The sequence below is a fragment of the Macrobrachium nipponense genome, chromosome 31 (assembly GCF_015104395.2).
Source record: "Macrobrachium nipponense isolate FS-2020 chromosome 31, ASM1510439v2, whole genome shotgun sequence".
In the NCBI taxonomy this organism is placed as follows: Eukaryota; Metazoa; Arthropoda; class Malacostraca; order Decapoda; family Palaemonidae; genus Macrobrachium; species Macrobrachium nipponense.
Window position 1 is genome coordinate 15,966,994 of NC_061093.1, and position 21,484 is coordinate 15,988,477.

Below are 21,484 nucleotides of genomic sequence, written 5' to 3' on the forward strand. Positions count from 1 at the left end.
CCACTATATTAAAGTTAAAATTATTGTTAAATTCTTGTTTTCATGAAGAAATAATTGTATAAACAAATTATTGAGTAATTATTGCCATCAACCGTTAAATAGTCACAGTCGTGCCAACTTTCAAATATAGCGCCATCCACATGTCTATAAGTGGAACAAGTAGGAGGCTGTCATTGAATACAGTACGTAATTTTAAGAGCATGTTTTGAATACAATACATGGTTTTTATGTATGTATTTTACTGATTACATGAAGAATAGTATGAATTCCTTATCATTATGTATTTTGAGTACAAAGTTGGTTCAGAGATTCTTTAGCGACAAAAGGATTTTTTTTTCAAGAGATAAAACCCTGCATTGACATACCTCCAAGTCAAGATTCATTTCTTTAATCTTTCAAGAAATGTTGATCCATTTCTCTTTACCTGTTGGTCACACCCTTTATGCTCAACAGGACTAACAACAACAACAAAATATGTTTGTTTTTTTGTCTTCCACAGATGTATTACCTGTACTACACTTTTTTTTAAACATTATGACTTTGTGCTAATACCTCTTGGTTATAGAGACTCATATTACAGAGTAACTTTTCCTGAAAGAGAGAGAAAGTTAGCACTACAACTTACAGCCAGCCTTGTGCTGGCACAAACAAAAGAAAGTTTATCTCTTTAAACTCTTGAGGAATGTTAATTCATTTCTCTTTACCTGTTGGTCACACCATTTATACTCCACTTCACTGACAACAAAATCTATGTTTGTATTTTGTCGTCCAAAGAAGTATATATTGTCTGTGCTTCACATTTTAAAAAAATTATGAACACACAAACACTATGCATATGTGTTAATACCAATTGGGTTAAGAGACTCAAATTAGCAGTATCTTTTCCTGAGAGAGAGAGAGATTATATTTAGGACTCTTAAGGTTTGGCAGATGTACAATTATTTTATTATCTGTGGGTGTTTAGTAAATCTTGAGATTTTTAAAAGAACAATAATTTGAGTAGCAGCACATATCCAAATGACTTAGGTCAGGCGTTAGCACACCGAACCACCAGCCTTATGAATTGATGTTCTCAAAATATTAGGTACTTGCAAGATACACAATAAAATGATTTTTTATGAGTGAAAATATCGGGGTCATACTAATAAATATGCTGGACTTGTTTCCTATATTACTCGAGTCCTTTTTGAGTTTATTTGGTGTTCTTTCGATGTTAACCATTTGCTTTATCTATAAATTGATTTTGTTTAACCAGTCAGTTTCCTAACATTTAATTTCTGTGTTCATTAAATTGTTTCACTGATCAGGTTTTGAAACCTAAGTTTGAACTCGAAAGTGATTGTAACAGAATGGTTTTTTGTGTAAAGCTAAGTACAGTAAGATCAAACTGGGTTGTTTGAAGGTTATTCGTACTGTTACCGTATAGTCGGCGTATAAGTCGACCGGAAGATAAGTCGACCCCCCAATTCTGAGTAAATTTTTATGATTTAACTAATATCGGGTATATTATAGATCGACCTTTTAAATGTGATGCCAACCGTAGAAACGCTCAAAAATAAGCAGCAGGGTAAAACGTTATCATATACAAATAACCTGATGTTATTACGGTACAGATGGTTGCTCTTCTTCTTACAATAAAATGATTTTTTATGAGTGAAAATATCGGGGTCATACTAATAAATATGCTGGACTTGTTTCCTATATTACTCGAGTCCTTTTGAGTTTATTTGGTAGTCTTTGATGTACCATTGCTTATCTATAATTGATATTTAACCAGTCAGTTTACATTAATTTCTGTGTTCTTAAATTGTTTCACTGATCAGTTTGAAACTTAAGTTTGAACCAGTGATTGTACAGAATGGTTTTTTGTGTAAAGCTAAGTACAGTAAGATTAAACTGGGTTGTGAAGTTATTCGTAGCTGTTACTTAATATGACAAATAATGTGAATATAAAAGGTTTTCAATTTCTTACACAGTACAGTACTTATTCAGTTTTGTCTGGATCATAATAATTATTGGATTATATAACTTCCAGCATGGTGGTTCAGTCCTGAACCCTTTACTTATAATAGCCAGAGCACCTCTGTAGGCATTACTTGAGATTCTTTGCACCGTGCCTTCGACCCTTAGCTGCATTCTCTTTCGTTCCTTTTAGTGTACCTCCTTTCATATCCTTTTTCTTCCCTCTTACTTCCTATTCTCTCGTAAGAGTTTCATGGGCTGTGGCTTATACTACATCACACTGAGACCACTGAAAGGTAGACCTATTTTCAGTGGTCTTGATTATACATTGTACCGAAAACTCGATTGGGCATTTTTTACTTGTTTCTCTTGCAAGGAACATGAACTTATTTACATTATGAAATGATTTAGGACATCCCAATGCCCTTCGTTTATTGGTTTCCTGTAGGGGGTAGTGTCGTCAGTGTAGGCATGACTTAAGGTTCTTTGCAGCAAACCTTTGGCCCATAGCTGGAACCCCTTTCATTCCTTTTTGAATTGATTCATACTACAGCTGCAAGGTTTTCCTCCTGTTACACCTTTTCTTTTACTGCCAATTTCCATTTCAGTGCTGAATGACCTCATAGGTCCCAGTGCTTGGCCTTTGGCCAAAATTCTATTTTTAATTCTATCAGATGTCATCATCCCCCAAAACATTCCTAGCTTGAGTAACTTTTTTTTTGCTGTTTTGCCAGGTTGTTATGAAGTTAAAGGCTGTTTTCCCTTCGCTTTCAAGGCAACCAAGATCATGGCAATTCCATTGTAGGGGATTGGCCTTCCTTCTAGGGGTGGAGTTCCCTATATGAAAGGGAATGGTTTATTTTATTGTAGGAACAAATAAAAGATTTTAAATAACCTAGAAAAATACAAATTGTTATTCAAAAATTTTTTAATTTTTGAAAACTTTTAATGACAAAAAAAGGTTGCACATTTGGTAATGACTCGGCAATCATAAACTTTCCACCATTTACCCCTTATGCTCATAATTGATCGACTCATGACTGAACACATCTGCTAGAAATTTCTATGATTTAATATTGATACATTACTACAATCTTACTCCAGCTTTCTGTCATTTTTACATTCCTATCGAATTCTCCACTCCCAATCTAATCCAGCACTATATTTCTCACTTTGGACAATGTCCTTTTCAAATTTGGTTGCCTGTGGGTGCCTCCAAGTCAGTACATGTATACTAAATCAATTTTTTTCTTACACCAGACTTTTATAGGTATCTTGTCCTGTGGCAGAAGTGACAGACAAACATATTGGAAGCCATCCAAAAGGCCATTCTGCTACAACACAACATAAATTTATGAAAACAGTTTATATTTTTCATAGTATTACGCTGCAAGCCCGATCCTTGTTTAGGACTTGCATAAGCATAATAACTTATACGTATATTAAAAAGGGAAGTTTGGAGGTTGCAAGCCATCATTGAGACACGTAAGTACCGGCATTAATGTATTTACAAGTGCCTCTTTACAATAAACAAAAGGGAGCACAACAGAGGGCAAATGCATTAGTAATAACCATAATCAAATTCAGTTCAACCACTGATTGTTGAAGCTGCAGAGCTCCTTGTGGAGTTGGACAGTTGGTGGAGGTTTTTAGCAAAAACACTCGCTCTCTGGAAGGGAAATTTATGACAATCACTATCTAACATGCACAGATTCCCTAATCCACTTAACCAATTACATTACAGTATTACTTATACAGATTATTTATACTCGACGTCACGATGAAGTCATTAACGAATCTTTAATAATTAATTATTTAATTACAAATAAATGCAGCAGTTATGCAATAGATAAGGCTTAAACTTTATCGAATGGAGATCAACACTGTCATAGGATGAAGGGATTGAGACTGAGGCAAATGCTGCCAAGCGGTTAGAACCGGGAGGATAAAATAAGAGGTACAAAGGTTCGGTAGGTAGGATTTCTTTCTATATGGATAGGAAGGAAGGATAAGTTAGGATATGATGTTCTCATACAACAGATACTTTACCTTGTTGAGGGAGAGAGTTACCTCTGGGTGGGGGGGACGGACTGGCATGTCTGCCACGGATGAAGATTGAAACGTGAAGCGGAAACACCTGCGATCCTTCGACCAGCTATCCCTCAGGTCCTTCAGATGGTGGAGGGTGGGGAGATACTCCTTGTAGGCATTCCTACTGGTCATTGCCATTCTCTCCCCTTTGTCTTAGGCCTATTCTTGCATTTCAGTCCACATTCAAAATTTCCTTTGCTAAGTCTCAAGTATGAATTAAAAAATGGCGGAAAGGCCGTCACGAGTGACAATAGGCATACAAACTAGAGCCTCTAAAGCAATTTATATTTTTCATAGGTATAAAAACTAGAGCCTTTTGCATTAGAAATACCAACAAAATTTACTTTAAAAGTTAAAAATTTCTTAGTTATTCCTTGCTTTCCAAAATAGGAGACCTACAAAATTGACTAAAAATTTGTTACTTGTTCTTGCCTCTCATAGTGGGAGACTTGCTAAATTGTGGTTTATTCCTCACCCTTCATAATAGGAGACTTACAAACTTTGTTGCTTATTCCTCACCTTTCAAAGTAGAGACTTGCAATATTTGCTATTTGTTCCTCATCTTTCATAGTAGGAGACTTACAAAATTTTATGCTTGTTCCCCACCTTCCATAGCAGGAGTCTTACAAAATTTGCTACCTGTTCCCTGCCTTTCATAGTACTATTAGATTTATAGATGCACATACTTTAAAAATTTGTTAATGGTTTCTCTTTGTTTTAGTAGACTTGCAAAATTGTTGCTTGTTCCTCACCCTTTATAGTAGGAGACTTACATACTTTGTTGCTTGTTCCTCACCCTTTATAGCAGACCTATCAATCCTCCCACATTTTGAAAATACCTCTCACATTCCGCATTGGTACTCGATTCTCCCGCATTTAGGTAAAATCTCCTGCACTTTAAGTTCGTAATTGTTATTAATACTTTTTTCAGTAAATATAATTATTTCCTGGAATGTTTTAATAAAAATGTTCTGCGCAATCATATTATCATCAAGATAAATTTGAGCAACAAACATTACGTTGCTAAGCAGTGTTGTCAATAAGAACTTCACCTCTCAGAGAGCCAGTCTTAATATTGAAGGGACACTAGAATTACTTATTGCCTGTAAAATGAATGAGTTTGCCTATAAGGCTTGCTATTGAGTATGAACCAAACAATGAATGACTTGTAAAAGCTAAATCAGCAACATTGTGTATAACCGAGCACACACTTAATGTTAAAAAATGACATCAATCTGTCATATTCTGCCCATAAAATACAATGCAATAATAAGTACAACAGGTTGTAAAGAAGCGCCTCAGTGGTGTGATCAGTATGGTCTTGACCTGCCACCTCGGTGGCGGCGAGTTTGATTCTCGGGCATTCCATTGAGGGGTAAGAGATGTGTATTTCTGGTGGTAGAAGTTCACTCTCGACGTGGTTCGGAAGTCACGTAAAGCCGTTGGTCGTGTTACTGAATAACCACTGGTTCCAAGCAACGTAAAAACATAATGCAAACAAACAAAACAGGTTATAAACACAGCCTTTTTGTCATATGGATATACAGGCGGTCCCCGGGTTACGACGGGGGTTCCGTTCTTAAGACGCGTCGTAACCCGAAAATCGTCGTAAGCCGGAACGACGTTCTTGAAAACATGTCCACAGGGAAAATTTCACCACTAATTTGCAATTTTTCTTAGGGCCGTATCTCTAAAATTATCACTAATTTACTTTTTTCATGTGCAACACTGTGTATTCACAAATTACTGTATATTTTCATTAAAATACAAGAGAGAGAGAGAGAGAGAAATAACTCCTTAGGTTTCAATAGATTGAAATGAACGTCTGTAGGCAACTTTTTCCCCCTCCCATAAATACATATATTTCTCCAGAGAAGAGAGAAAGAGAGGACTGCAATTATGTTTGTCTCTCTATCAATTCTTTTGCTGAGAGCGAGAGAGATAAAAGGAAGAAATAGAAACACCAAATGTATGACAAGTATCTTGTGGAGAGAGAGAGAGTTGTTTAAAAGAGAGAAATGGAATGATTATTGTATTTAAAATACTCAGATATGAATTTTGTACTTATAGTATTATTATTGGAAAATATTAATGATAAACTTATTACATACACGTCCATGAAAATTATCTCATCTCAGTAAGAGAGAGAGAGAGAGATTACATAAAACCATTAAATTCGTTGACCATTGTATGGCATTGTTAAGCTTGAGTGTCACTCGAGTTGAGGTGGGGAAATTGATACAGAAAAAGACAAAGGGAAGAATTTTCTTTTGAAATTATTTATCGTATTATTACTACTTCTATTATTATTATTATTATTATTATTATTATTATTATTATTATTATTATTATTATTTGAAAATATAACACGTGCATCTACCATAAAAATTCTCTCATCTCAGTAAGAAAGAGGAATTATCCTTACAAGTGAAATGGAAAGGTCATTTTCATCTCTAAAATACGACCATTATGAATTTTGTAATTAAAGTTTTATTATTATTATTATTATTATTATTATTATTATTATTAAATAACTGAAATTATCAATAAACATTTTACATACTAGTACCATAAAAATTCTTTCATCTCGGTAAAAGAGAGAGAGAGAGTGTTTATCTCTCTTTGTTTATAACGCTTCCAGCGAAAGAGAGGGAGGGCGTTACCACTATGACTCATTATTATCTTGTGTGGCAAAAGAGAGAGAGAGAGAGTTAACCTTAATTAAAAGTGACATGGATAGATTAGTACGTATTGTATTTCTTTAAAATACTATCACATATGAATTTTGTAATTACAGTTATTATTATTATTATTATTATTATTATTTGAAAGTATTAAAAACAAAAAGTACAAGTACATAAAAAATATCGAGTCTCAGTAAATGAGAGAGAGAGAGAGAGAGAGAGAGGGGGGGGGGAAGTCAGGACCACTGATTGCAACACTGCAGCTCTTCCCCCTTTTGGCTGTCACAGAACATGATATATATCTGACAGTTTTAGTACCTGGAAAGGTTACAGAGAAGACTGGGATTTCCTTCATTCTTCGATAATTTTTAAATATAAGCTAAAATCTTACTCAATTCACTATGGTATTTTCTTTAATGAATTGATATTATTGCTGTATAAATTAATATTAATATTTGAAAATAGTAAATCATTTATTTATCATACTAACAAACATACATCTTTGTAGTAGAGAGAGAGAGAGAAAAAAAAATTATAGTGATTATTTTCTTGGAAAATACAAAGAGAGAGAGAGAGAGAAACTGTGCTAAACTATAAAGGATTCTTATCTTATCATAATATGTGTTTGTTCCGATACGTAATACAAACCCTCGGTCCTTTAACAATAGGAAGGTAACTAGCGGCAGCTGGGACGGTCGTAAGCTTCGAACAAGGGGAGAACGGTAGTTAACTGCTTGTCCGATCGTGCGCTGCGCCCGAGAGGTGAAGAATCACTTTTGCTTTCGGCCGCGGGTGTGAAGGACGTGTTCGTCATCGCTCTCTGCCCGTTTCATCGTCGTATGCTTTGTTTATATTGTGTTTTCTACTAATGGTTTGTTTGATCTTGAAAATGAAACTGTAAGTACACTGTTTTCATTTTCATTACTTAATTATGAATCAACATGGAGCTATCGCCGTAGAGGCGGCGATTTCCGCTCTTTTCATGAAATTGAATTGAATTATGTCTCGGTGCCGAGGGCGAGCGCGCTCGCGCCGAGTCATGTATTTTGGGCGAAAGTGTGTAATTGAAAGATGTAAGTACTCTTTTTCATTATATTTTTGCCCTGTGCGTTCGTTGCCGAGAGCTTGATTGCGCTCGGCACGAGCCTCTTATTTTGTATGAATAGAATGCAATGAAAGTGGATTTGCAATGCAGTTTTCTTTTCATTTTCATTTATTAATTGCATCAAATTTAATTTTGGATCAATTTCCGCTCTTACCCGGGAATTAATCCTTACGATTTATTGCTGTGAAAGTGAAAATCGCAAGTGCAGTATTGTTCATTTTCATATATATTTATGATAGCATCATATTATTATGGATCAAGTTTCCGCTCTTACCCGGGAATTGATCTTTCCCCCTTTAAGTTCTATGAAGTGAATCGCAAGTGGCCAAGTATTCTGTTTCATTTTCATATTACTTTTCACTGCTGTGCGGGGGTAGGGGAAGAAAGCGAAGGTCTGCCAGGAAGTCGTCGGAAAGCTCTCCCGCGACTCCCTTGGTATCCGATTCTTCGTCTTCTTTCCTGCCCCCCCCGCTCAGCTTCCTCGTATTTTGTATTTGGGGCTCTTCCTTCCGTTGGGGGTGGGCGGGGTGGGGCATGTCTCCCCCCCGTGCGTGAGGGAACCCCTCTTACTAATCTGTCTGTGCTACCGCAGGTGCTACATCCGTGGGAGACGACCTTGGACAGGTATGGGCCACTGCGGCTGCAGGGCGTGCCTAGCATCCACGATCTGCTACAGCGTCTAGCGAGGTCTGGGGCGGTGACCTTGGAGCGGTCTCCACTACAACCTTCACGGCCGCTTATGCTGCTTCCCCCCGCTGGTCTACACTCCCCATGCTGTGTCGGTGACGCCGTCTGCCGCTTCTAGGGCCGGTCGCCGCCGTACTGAGGAGGGGTATGCCGCCGTCGCCTGTGTTTTCTTCGTGTTGCCTGCCCCAGACTTCCGCTGTTCCAGCAGCTCGCCCCTGGACCGGCCGCCAGTACCAGGTCCCGCTGGCTGCCGATGATTCTACGAGGCGATGGCTGGGCCTGCCGTACCTGTCGCTGATGTGGTTCCCGCCACTGGCTGTCCCTTCTGTGTTTACCGCTGCCGCTGTTCCTGCCGCTCCTGAGCTGGTTGCTGTTCCTGTCGCTCCTGGTTCCTGCGCCTGTCCATGCTGGTCCTGCCCATGGTGTGTCTTCCCCAGTCCCAGGTCCTTCCGGACAGGTGCAGTCGGGCCGTGTTGCTTCGGCAATAGGCCCGACTCCGGCCTGGATGGAGGACCTGACGACTGTCCTGCGTGAGCTGACGAAGAAGAGGAAGGTGTCATCTTCGTCTTCGTCTGCTGCTGCCTCTTCCCCTTCGACTTCTAAGGCCCATAAGCCGAAGAAGAAGAAGGCTGCCTCCCCCCCTAAGTCTCCTTCGGGAACTTCTAAGGGCCCGTCCCACCTCGGTGGGACGGGGGTCCTTCTGCTGGTCCTCCTGCTCCTTCGGGAGCGGGGCCCGTCTCCCCTTCCGTAAGGAAGATATACGGGGACCAGAGGAGTATCGGTTAGCTCTGGTACTTCCTCGCCTGGTGCTAGCGGCGATGCCGCTACGCCAGGTTCCGGCTCGGTCTCTCGTTCGCGGGAGATCCCGAGTGTACGCTCTCCCTCGGGAGACCGTGCAGCCAAAGTTTCGGCGCCAGAGTTCGCTCGGCGCCAAGACCACGGCACGGAGCAGAAGGCTGGCGAGAACCACTCAGGTGACTCTCGCCAGGCCAGCGGCCGCTCTCGCAGCGACCAGCTGGTAACCGGGGTTTTCCCCCTAAGAAGACTCCTTCGGGACTTCGAAGGGCTCGTCACACTCCGGTGTGACGGGGGGGTTCTTCTGCTGGTCCTCCTGTTCCTTCGGGAACGGGGCCCGTCTCCCCTTCTGAGAAGTAGAAGAAGACGGGGACCAAGGGTGTGCTGGCTACCGCTGGTACACCCTCGCCTGGTCTTGGCAGCTCTGCTGCTAAGCCAGGTACCGGCTCGGTTTCTCGTCCGCGAGAAGTTCCGAGTGTACGGTCTCCTTCGGGTGACAGTGCAGCCAAAGTTAAGACGCCTGAGTTCGCTCAGCGTCATGACCGAGGCACGGAGCAGAAGACTGTCGAGAGCCGCTCAGGTGACTCTCGCCAGGCCAGCGGCCGCTCTCGTAGCGACCAGCCGGTACCTCGGGTGGACGTGACGGTCTCTGACCGGCCACAGGTTGAGGCTGGGAAGAGGTCCCCCAGGTCCCCTCGACCGACGGTACCAGCCTCGGCTGGTACCAGCGGTTTGACGTGCCGCGAGGACGCTCACCGGTCTCACCGCGAAAGCGAGCTCTGCAGGTCACCTGACCGCCGCTCCCACAGGGACCGGGCGGATACGGTGACCAGCAGCAGCTCGTCTGACGCACGGGACCGGGGTCGACGTGCTCAGTCGAGCCGCTCGCCACAGGTGAGCGGCACGGCCAGGCCTGCAGATCGATCCCCACCGCGGGTTGGTGATCGGCTGCAGCCCCCCACGTACGCTGGTCCTGCCAGCGAGCGGGGGGGGAGCGTCAGGTCTGTCTCTCCACTACCTTCAACTTCCTCGGGCTACACCGGGAAGAGCGAGGTAGCTAGGAGTGATCGTGAGAGGTGCTGCCGCCACGATCCCGTCACGACGCCGCACGTGCCACGTATGGTTCCTTAGGGGACCAACCGCAGGAGTTACGCGCAAGTGATTGGAGGCGACCGTCAGGGGGGGGGAGGGGGTAAGCGTCAGTTGTCTGTCCTCTCCGATTACCTTCAACTTCCTTGGCATACGCCAGGAAGAGCGAGGTATATAGGAGTGATCGTGAGATTGCGCCGCTCACGATCCCGTCACGACGCCGCACGTGCCAGGTATTGTCTTAGAACCAGCCAGGACGTACTCGCAAGTGATTGGAGGCAACTGTCAGGGATCTGTTGCTGGTCCTTCTTCTGAAGGAGGAGGGTCTTGGGAGCTGCTCTTGTTGGAGGGACTGGACGATCCTACTCCTCAAGACGCTGTAACTTCCGAGATTCAGAGTAACTTTGCCCAGGTTATTGCACTGATTCGTCAGCACAACGACCTGGGGGAAGGATCGCCGCTCCCACCAGCAGAGCCCATGTCTCTGCTCGAGTCGTTTTGGGGCCCGAGAGGGAACCCAAACCGACGGTGGGTTTGCCGCGATCGGAGCTTGCCGATTCTGTCTTGAACCAGAGTCTCTCGTCTCCGGACAAGAAGGCTCTCTCAGTTCTGGCCGGTCGATCAAGCTACTTCCACCTCCTCTACTGCGACAGCGGCGTTTCTACGTGTCTTCGGACACCGTATTTAAATAATCCTTCGGTCCTCCTGAGAGGTTTCGACCTCGACGAGGACTGGAATGAGTCGGAGGACGGTATCGGCTCTCTCCTGTCAGGTGTCGATCAGCCCCACCCAGACGACGTTCAGTGGCGGCAGACCCTTACCTACAGTGAGAGTTCGTAACCCTCCTCGGGAAAACGTTTTCTCCTGACGATACGTTTTCTCAGACTCTGAGAGGCCATCGCTGCAAGGCGATGGCTGCTCCTACTCTTCTCCAACTGCTAGTTCCACTCGGAAGGCGAGCGAGTATCCAATTCCTCCCCCATTCCCTCTCTCCTTACGGCTACGAGGGAAAGGGGAGGGATCCTACAGATATTTCTCTGTAGGATTCCACGTTGGGGACTGCGCTACCGGGGGGACCTTCGGGTCCTACCTGACGTAAGCCCCGGTCGTTGAGGAGGGATCCTGCCCCATTCTCGATTTCTACGGGAATCGAGAGGACCACCAGCCGATATCGTTTGACGAATTCGGTGGGGGTTTCGCAGACTGCTTAGAATTCTACGGAATTTCTAGCGCATTCAGAGTGTTAGAGTTTCTTACGATCTCCAAACACTTAGGCGAGACCACGGTCCAAAGTGAGCGAGACGAGAATCCCCGATATGTTACACGATAATCGGGAACCTCGCCTATGCTCGAATTCCTGGAATTTCTAGCATTAGGAAGAAGACTGCTGCTGAAAGAAGACTATCTCACAATAGGCGACCAACCTGGAATAGAGAAGAACGGACGGGAATATCCAGTTTGGCTTGAACTATCGTCTTAGTATTCTGTTCACCATTGAAGCTTTCCTTCGAGGAAGACTTCTTCACTCTCTTTGATAGAGACCGAAGGTGGTCGATCTCCAATCCTTATTTTGTTTTCTTGAAGGAAAGAATTTAGGATGGAGATCGTTGTTCAGAATCCTACAAATATACTACGTATATTAACCTCGCGACATGATTCTGCTAAGCAGTTGAATGGTCCGAGGGGTAGGCGCATATCCTGGTTATTCTACGGATTGCGACTTAGACGAAAAGTATTCTAATTGAACTGCAACTCGGGTTGCCTGCAACCTCCCAGGAGTTTCCAGTTTCAATTTTATATACTTGTGGTGTTGTCACAACAACACCATTTAAGCTTTTATATTTACCGAAATTCGTTTCGCATAAATATAATTGCTCGAGCATATCTTTTTATGCTCAGTGGTTCTAGCCGAACGCATTCCTTCGTGGAAAGGATTACTTGGCAACTCAGGATGACGAGTCAGCGACAGCTACTGCGTATTGAATTGCCCGAGGCATTTCAGTGCCAGCTGCCGCTTTGAGATAGACGGTTGGTTATGTCTTTCTCACCTGCTTTGATTGAATACCAACCGTATCTCTGCCCAACAATCACGGACTTAAGTCTCTGATTAATGGGGATTCTCGCATACATGAATGACCATCTACTGCTGTGACGCTAGTATTCATCGTCTTCGGTATTGCGAGAATTTTAAACAGAGATATCTATTCGACTCTCATCTTTCTGTTTACCGCACGGTAACAGAATTCTGTAATAGTCTCTTGCTGCATCGTATCTCGATAATGCGAATGATTTTTGCGGAATCTGAGTTTGTCCTCAAAATATCTTGTATTCGGAGGTGTGCAATTGTTCATTGTTCACCCCGGATTAGCAGATGTATTGAAAGACATCGCCTACTCCCACACCTGCCAGCTCTACTTCCAAACGTTCAGCCCATGAGAAGCAGTTCTTCAGGCGGCTCTCCCCTGTGTTTCATTACGGAAGAACGCCCACTTTCACTGCACACCGGACAGCAATGAAATGGCGGTTAGCGTTTTCAGTCATTTGTAAGCACAGGTTTAGAATCTTGAGATTCCTTCTCTCGATTCAGCTGGAAGACGTAGGTTGCATTCATTGCCTACCTTCGTCTTCAACGTCACATAGTGTTTTTTCTCCTTAAGCTGAGATTCAACGTCTATGAGATTTTCTTGCCATCAGGGACCTCGGTCTTTTGAAGGCAATTGACTTTCGTCTTTTGAGCTTATGCATTAAGAGAATCATCGCCGCGCCGTCCGGCATCGGTGACTAACAAATATTTTATTTGTTTGGTCTCTCAGCATAACTCTTTAAAGGGCGAAGGTCACGTGACTTACCCGGATGCTTGGACAACTTGCCGATTCCGAAACAGTCAGTCGGCAGCTGTCAGAGCGCCCGAGTCAGTTACGAACTATGCTGTGGACTTAGTTCAGTTGTTCCAGAGCAATCATTACTTCGTCTTAATAGCTTGTCAGTATGAGTACTGTACATAACCAAAGTCGAGAAGAGGGATAGGTCATACGACTATTCCCTTCTTTTCGTCTTAGGTAACTGCATGACTTCTCTTGAGAAGTCAAGCACAAAGGGATGGGGATTTGTGACGCTCGATTTCGTACCGATCTTCGTAGCGAAGACTCAGAACCCTTCGGTAACTGACAATTGGTTCGAGTCCTTCACAATACCCTCCCTAATGGACTTCACCGCCTCCGATACGAAGGCTATGCTGCTTTGTCCTGTGAAGGCGCGACGGAGCTGTCTGAAGAAAACCTCGGACAGCCAGGATGAGTGTGGACGCCTCTTCATCATTCTCTCGCGTTCCGCAAGAACTTCTCCGTGGCGCAGGTAATGAAGGCAGGCGCCTGGTCCAACCGGACCGCATGCACCTCCTTCTACCTTCAGGATATTGCCCACAGTTCCTTGGATCTTTTTCCTTGGGAACCGTGGTGGTTGCTCAACACGTTGTGTAGTTAACCCAGACCCTCGCAGGCTGAACAGCATCGAGTCCTGGTGTGACCGTAAGAATGGATGAGGAATGAGAGTGTGACTGGCTCCTCTTCCCATCTTTTTCTTCCCTCTACCTCTGGGTAGAGGGACACGGTCGTCACCCTGCTGGGTAAGGACGAGATGCAGGTGAGCTACTCAATAGAGCACCATCCTATCCCTTTCAGTAGGGATAGGAGTAAATATTCACCACTTCCTCCAACAAGGGGGAGGAAGTGGATGCCAACTTGAGACAACCCATCATTTTATGATTGTCTCTTGCAAACAGGAACAAGTTCTTGCTTGCTGGTACGAAGAGATACGCTTGCCTCTCTCTAAGTACTTGTCCCAGAGGTCTGACCATTGATCCTGCGGTGCACACCCCGATCAATCGGACAGAGGTTTGGATCCCTCCCTTGCTCTTACGACCAGGGAGGCACTCCAGGGTTGGACGAACACCAGTCTGTTCACCAAAAAGACTCAGATTCCTCCCACCAAGAAGTGAGTCTTCCTATTGTTAAAGGACCGAGGGTTTGTATTACGTATCGGAACAAATGACAATTTGTCGAAAATTGCATTTTTCCTAACTATACAAACCTGAGGTCCTTTACATATAGTCCCACCTCATGCCACCCCTCACTCTGCAACTTTTTGCATGGGCCTAAAGCAAAAGTGATTCTTCACCTCTCGGGCGCGCGGGCGCACGCACGATCGGACAAGCAGTTAACTACCGTTCTCCCCTTGTTCGAAGCTTACGACCGTCCCAGCTGCCGCTAGTTACCTTCCTATTGTTAAAGGACCTCAGGTTTGTATAGTTAGGAAAAATGCAATTTTCGACAAATTGTCATTTTTTAAAAGCGTTGTAAACTCGGAGCGTTGGAAGCATCAGCGTCGTAACCTCGGAACAAGCGTCGTAACCCAGGGCGGATTTTTCAATGAATATTTAAGAAAAAGCGTCGTAACCTCGGAACGTCGTAAGCCGGACCCGTCGTAACCCGGGGACCGCCTGTAAGTATGTATTTTTCTTTAATTTTGGTGTATTTATACATGAAATTATGCATCTATGTTCTTAGTAGATAGATAAAATGGAATATATTGAGAATTATTGGATGAATTTCAGTAAAATATGACATTCTGCCTTGGATTTATGAATCTCCTTGACAGGTCTGTTATAGTGTTAGACTTCCAAACTCTTTCTTGTTCCTCACCTTGCATAGTGGGTGACACACGAAATTTGCTAGTTGTTCCTGGCCTTTTATAGTATTAGACAAAAAATTTTCAAAATTTGTTACTTGTTCCTTGCCTTTCATAATACTAGGAGAATTACAAAACTTGTTGCTTGTTCTTCACCTTTAATTGTAGGAGACTTAAAAAATTTGTTACTTCCTTCTCACCTTTTATAGTAGGAGACAAAAAATGTGCTACTTGTTCCTCGCCTTTCATATTAGGAGACTTACAAAATTGTTGCTTTTTCCTCACCTTTCATAATAAGTGATTTAAAAATTTGCTTGTTCCCAACCTTTCATAGTAGGAGACAAAAAATTTGTTAATGTTCTTCACCCTTCACAGTAGGGGACTTGCCTCTTAGGAGGGGTTTATTTCCTGCCAGTATATGGAATTGGTTCCACTGAAATGTCATGCCAGCAAGAAGGGAATGTCATGACTCCTGTAACCTCTTACCAATTGGTTAATTGGTTGGCCAGATCAGTAGGTCCCTGGGGTGGAGACCCTGGAATGAGAGTTAAATTAAATAATGATTAATTCCAGAGAACCATGACATCCCCCATATGAGCTGTCAAGACAGTGGGAAGCTTACTCTGGCAGTTACCAATTACAGTGGTACCTCGACATAAGGAAGGCTCAACTTACGAAAAACTCGAGATACAAAAGCAAATACGAAGATTTTTTTTGCTCTACATACGAAAATTGTTCAAGATACGAAAGGTTGTTGCTGTAAAGTCCCGAGATTCACCTGGATCACCGATAACAATTTTAAAACTTGCGCGCCGCCAACTTAGTAGACTTGCCACCATCCTCCCGCTCTCCCATTGGTTCCTGATGCTAGTCACCGCCATAAGATCCTGCTCTCCTATTGGTCAGCATCTCTCCCATGATCCCATCTTGCATCTACGTAGTGGCGTGCTTTTTCAGCCACTCGGCGGCATCATCGATATGTAAGCGCGCGGAATTCGTTTGTTCTATACGATTTCGTTTATTAACGTAAATTCGTTAGTGATTTCGTTGTAGTACTACTTTATCGTGTTGTGTGAGAACTTTACTACATACATATACGTACTACATAACTTAATTACGTACAGTATATACGTAGTCATGGATCCCAAGAAAGTTGAAGTAGGAAAGAAGAGGATGCTTTCTTTGGAGACAAAAATGGAAATAATAAAAAAGTATGACGCTGGCATGCGATTGAGTGTGATCGCCAAGGAATATGGCCGAAATCCGTCGACAATAGGCACCATCCTTAAGCAGAAGGATGCCATCGAAGCAGATGCACCTTCTAAGGGCATGACTATTTTGTCTAGCAAGAGGAGCCACGTGCACGACAAGATGGAACGGCTGCTTCTTGTCTGGATAAAAGACAAAGAAATCGCTGGCGATACGATAACCAAGACAGCAATCTCCCACAAGGCCAGCGCTATTTTCGGCGATTTGATTGCCCAGGCCGAAGACGACAAAGGAGAAGGGACATCGACGCCAACCCCAGAGTTCAAGGCTTCTCATGGGTGGTTCGAAAAATTCTGTAAACAGACTGGCATCCATTCGGTGGTGCAGCATGGGGAGGCAGCCAGCTCGGACACGAAAGCGGCCGAAACCTTTATTAAGACGTTCGATGAGATGACAATCAAGGAAGGCTACAGTTCTAAGCAAGTCTTCAAACTGTGATGAGACTGGCCTTTTTTGGAAAAAAAATGCCTCGTCAGATGTACATCATTGAGGAAGAGAAGAAGCTACCCGGGCATAAGCCTATGAAAGACAGGCTTACGCTCGCACTTTACTCGAACGCCAGTGGGGATTGCAAGGTGAAGCCCCTACTGGTCTATCATTCGGAGACTCCTCGAGCCTTCAAGGCCCACAAAGTGCTAAAGGAGAAGCTTCTGGTGATGTGGAGGGCTAATGCAAAAGCCTGGGTAATGAGACTTTTGTTCACGGAGTGGGTAAATCTGTGTTTCGGCCCAACAGTGAAGAAATTCTTGGAAGAGAAGCGCCTCCCTCTGAAATGTCTGCTGATGTTGGACATTGCCCCTGCTCACCCTCCTGGCCTCGAGGAAGATATCCTAGCAGAGTATTCGTTTATCAAGGTTCTTTATCTTCCGCCTAACACCACCCCTCTCTTCCAGCCCATGGACCAGCAAGTGATATCGAACTTCAAGAAGCTGTATATGAAACATCTTTTCAAGAGATGTTTCGACATCACCGATACCACAAACCTCACCTTGCATGAATTTTGGAAGGAGCATTTTGATGTTGTCATATGCATCCGACTCGTCGATCAAGCTTGGCAGGAGGTTTCGAGGCGATCCTTGAATTCTTCGTGGAGGAAACTCTGGCCTGATGCCGTATCAGCCAGAGACTTCGAGGGATTCGACGTGGACGAAGCTGGTGCTGCAGATTCAGGAACAGTTGATGATCCTGAAACTGTTTCGCAACCAGATCTTGACGAGATCGTTGCACTCGGCAAGTCCATGGTGCTGGTCGTTGACGAGGACGACATCAATGACCTTCTCGAGGAGCACCAAGAGGAGCTTATGATGGATGACCTGAAGGAGTTGGAGGCCATGCAACATAACGTTGTTCAAGAAGTTCTCTAGCAGCGGCGAGGAGGAGGAGGACGACCCTATGACAACGGCAGAAATTAAGGATGCTCTAGCCGCTTTTCATAAGGTGCAATCATTTGTAGAAAAGAGACATCCCGAAAAGGCTTACACAGGTCGTATGCTTGCACAGTTTGATAACATTTGCCTGAGTCGTTTCAGGATCATTGTGAAAAGTAGGCAGAAGCAATCTTCCTTGGATAGTTATTTTTTAAAGAGGCCTTTAGTAGGAGTAAGCAAAAAGGAAGATCCAATTGATACTACAAAAAAACAGAAAGTTGAAAGTGGTGAAGAAATTGAAATTTTGTAAAAAAAAAAAAAAAAAAAAAAAAAAAAAAGTAAAAAAATGTGAAAATCAAAAAAAGAAAAAAAAATTAATTTTAAGTTTTTTGTAAAGTTAAGTGTTACAGTTTTGTTAATGTGTTTCGTAAAGTTTAGTTTATGTTCCCTGACATTTTTTAATGTGTTTCGTAAAGTTAAGTGTTCGTACTATAAGAAGTTTTCTGCCATTTGTCCTCCTCCTCTGTCGCCACTTTCGGAGATAGCCTCACTCGAAAGGTAAGGTTCCACATTTTACTACATACATACGTATGTACGTACAGTATTTCTTGTATACCATGTACACTAATACACTTTATTTACAGGTACGTACATATTAGTACTAGTACGTATTAAGTTAGGTATTGAATGGTCCAAATTGTTGTAGTATTTCATTGTATATTGGTCAATTTAGCCTTATTATAAAATTTATTGGGGTGTTTTTGTAGGGCTTGGAACGGATTAGCTATTTTACATGTAAAATGCGGTTCAAGATACGAAAAGCTCATGATACAAAAGCCGCCTCGGAACGGATTAATTTCGTATCTCGAGGGACCACTGTAGTGGGTTCAGAAGAAGCCTTTACCATGTCCTTCCTCATTGTTAAAAGAAGGACCAGATATATTTTAAAACTACTTGGATGTAAGTCACTGTACACAATTGTATCTCATCCAACTCTAGCATGTACTTCAGTCTAGATGCTGCTCTTTATAGTGAAAAGGATGCAAGGAGAGAACATTTGCACCTCACACTTCCAGGCTCTGATAGTGCTTGCACAAGTATCCAAGGATGTGTGGACAAGATTCCTTTGGTGGAATAAGGTAAAGGTAGTCTGGCTATGCTAGACCCTGACCCTCTACCTGAAATCCAATAGAAAAAATCTTCTGAAAGACAAGAGATAGCTTCTGATTTCAGGTGTCTCGAACAAGAAAGGAGGCTAGTTTCCTCCTGAGATGAGTCATGGGCCTGCTTGATGACCTCACAAAGCCAGAAAGAAATGGTATTTTTGGATACCTGTACTAATGAAAATTCACCTACACTCCAGCCTTGACTGATAGTACCCTATGGACCAGACACAGCATCTTGTCAGGGTCTCCACCAGTGACTTCTTAGAAGGGGAAGGGAATTGAGAAATGCTCAGATCTCGTCTGGAACAGACAGGGTCCAAGCCTTTGCCACAAACTCATGGTACAAAAGAGAGAGTGAGAACCCCACCCTTTTGATTGCTGTACAAGATAGGACAGGGAAAGTAGACAGATGTTTTGGAAATCTCAATCTCGGTAGGAAGAGAAGAGCGTAGACTAAGAGACGCCACATTTTATTTGCGATGCGTTTCGCTGTTTCTTCATAACAACATTGTCATACGCAAACAAACTAGCTGGATCCGGTTAAATCGCAGATGAAAGCAAGGAATCTTGTGAGATCTGGCAACGTGCGTATATCGGGTGAAGAGTGGTCAAGGACCACATATCTACGCCACCGCGTCAGTCTTTTCTTAACCGCCTGGGCGAGAGTTGTGATTGACCTCTCTTGGCCTTTACCCAGTTCATTACCTGTTTCGATTGTGTTTAGTGTGTGTGTGCTGTTATTATGGCTTCTTCTGCTCCTTCTCGGCCTCGTCAACGTATGTGCCCTGGAACTTCAGGTTTTCCGTGTTCTCGTTTTTTGGCTTCGGCTGCAACCGAAGCCATCACGTAGTAGATGTCGCTCTAATGTTTGTACAATAACGAATCCTTGCATGGAATGCCGTGCATGGCCTAAAGAGCAGTGGAAGTTGTTTTATAGCAAGAGGAAGCATCGTAGGGTTTCTACTCTTCCTTTGTGGGAGGATTTTTCTTTTCCTCTTCCCGATGCTTCGTCTCCCGCTGTGGTCACACCCCATAGTAGTGTTGTGCCTTTGTCCCCTTCCTTTTCTTCCATCAATTCGTCATTGGAAGTATTGGGAAGCCCTCATGCTGATTTTTGTATTATCGCTCCTTCTTTAAGAGTTGATTTGATTCCTGAGAGGGAGGAGGCTTTTTCATCATCCTCTTTTATTGCAGAGTCGGAGGCGCCCAAGATGGCGGCGCTTTGGAAGGTGATGGGGCTTCGGGGTTCTCCGTCCTTGGAGGATTTGCTGACCCACTTCAGGAATGCTTGCTACCCCCCTCCTCATGCTGTCCAGGTCCTCCCCCCTCCTTCTGCCCTCGTCTTCGTAGGTAGCCGAGATCAGCCATATTTTATTGCTCCGCCAGCGACAGTTGGAGGGAAGCTGTGACGTCATGGGGTTAGTCATTTTGTATCCCTCCGCCAGTGGAGTCTGCTTCCTGTTCGGATTGAGGGGAAGCCGTGACGTCACTTCCATCGATGACATCACTCCCAGCCGTCTTCTCTGCGCTGTCTCGCTCATCTTTGTCATCATCGTTCGCTGCCGTGACTTCATCTCTGCCATCCGCTTCACTGCATTTCCCTTCCATGTCATCGGAGCCTTCTCTTGCTAAGCCGTCTGAGGCTTTACGCCAGGCAGTTCTTAAGAGATTGGACTCTGTTTTAGAAGATAACTTTGCTGCATGTCAACTTGGAGGACTGGAAGCAAACTTGCTGTATTGCCCCGGCCTCCTGTGAAGAGATTGCATAAGGACCCAGTTCTGTCTTCCTCTCCTTCTCCCCCATCTCCACCGTGTCAGCGTATCAGGCATTTGAAGGCTAAGGACTTTGCTCTTTCTTCACCTGCGAGTGAGGAGCAACACGCCCATGTTATTGAGAGCGTTAGTGTTTCGGAAAGTGTTACTGTATCTTCCCCTGTGCGCTTTGCAGTGGCAGCTTCGTCCTCTGCATCGTGTCACGAGCGTGTTACAACCTCCCCCGTTCGTGCACATGTTGCAGGCACTCCCACTTCTCTGTCTCCAGGGCCTATTGGTTGCCATAAGGATCTCAAGTTGCCTGTCAAGAGGTCGCAAGTTGTGAGTGCGGAGTTGGTGCAGCAGGAGTCTTTGCCTGCCCCTCTCCCCGGTACTTCCAGGAGTTCGACTCTGAGGGATTCTTATTCGTTTTCAAGTGTTGGAATTTCCTCTCCAGCTCACGCTCATATGCCTGCCACGCCCGTGCCCGTTCGCAGCCATGTTAAGGAGTCATCTGGTGATGTTCCTGGTGTTGTGGTTGGTTTGTCACGGGAATCGGCACTTGGATCCAGCCCAGACAGGTTAGTTGGTGTTTCTGGCTGTTGGGCTGCTGGTTCTTCCATTAATTTGAACAAGGAAGGCATTTTAGATGAACCTGCACACCCTTCTCATCATCGGTCTCCGGTAACCCTTCTCATCATCGGTCTCCGTTACCGGAGCAGGAGGAGGGAGACACACAATAGTTTTTGTCTTCCTTTTCAGAAGTTGTTGATCTCATTCGTGGTTTCAACAATTTGGAGAGTAGGACTCAGGCTCGGTTGTCTTATGCTC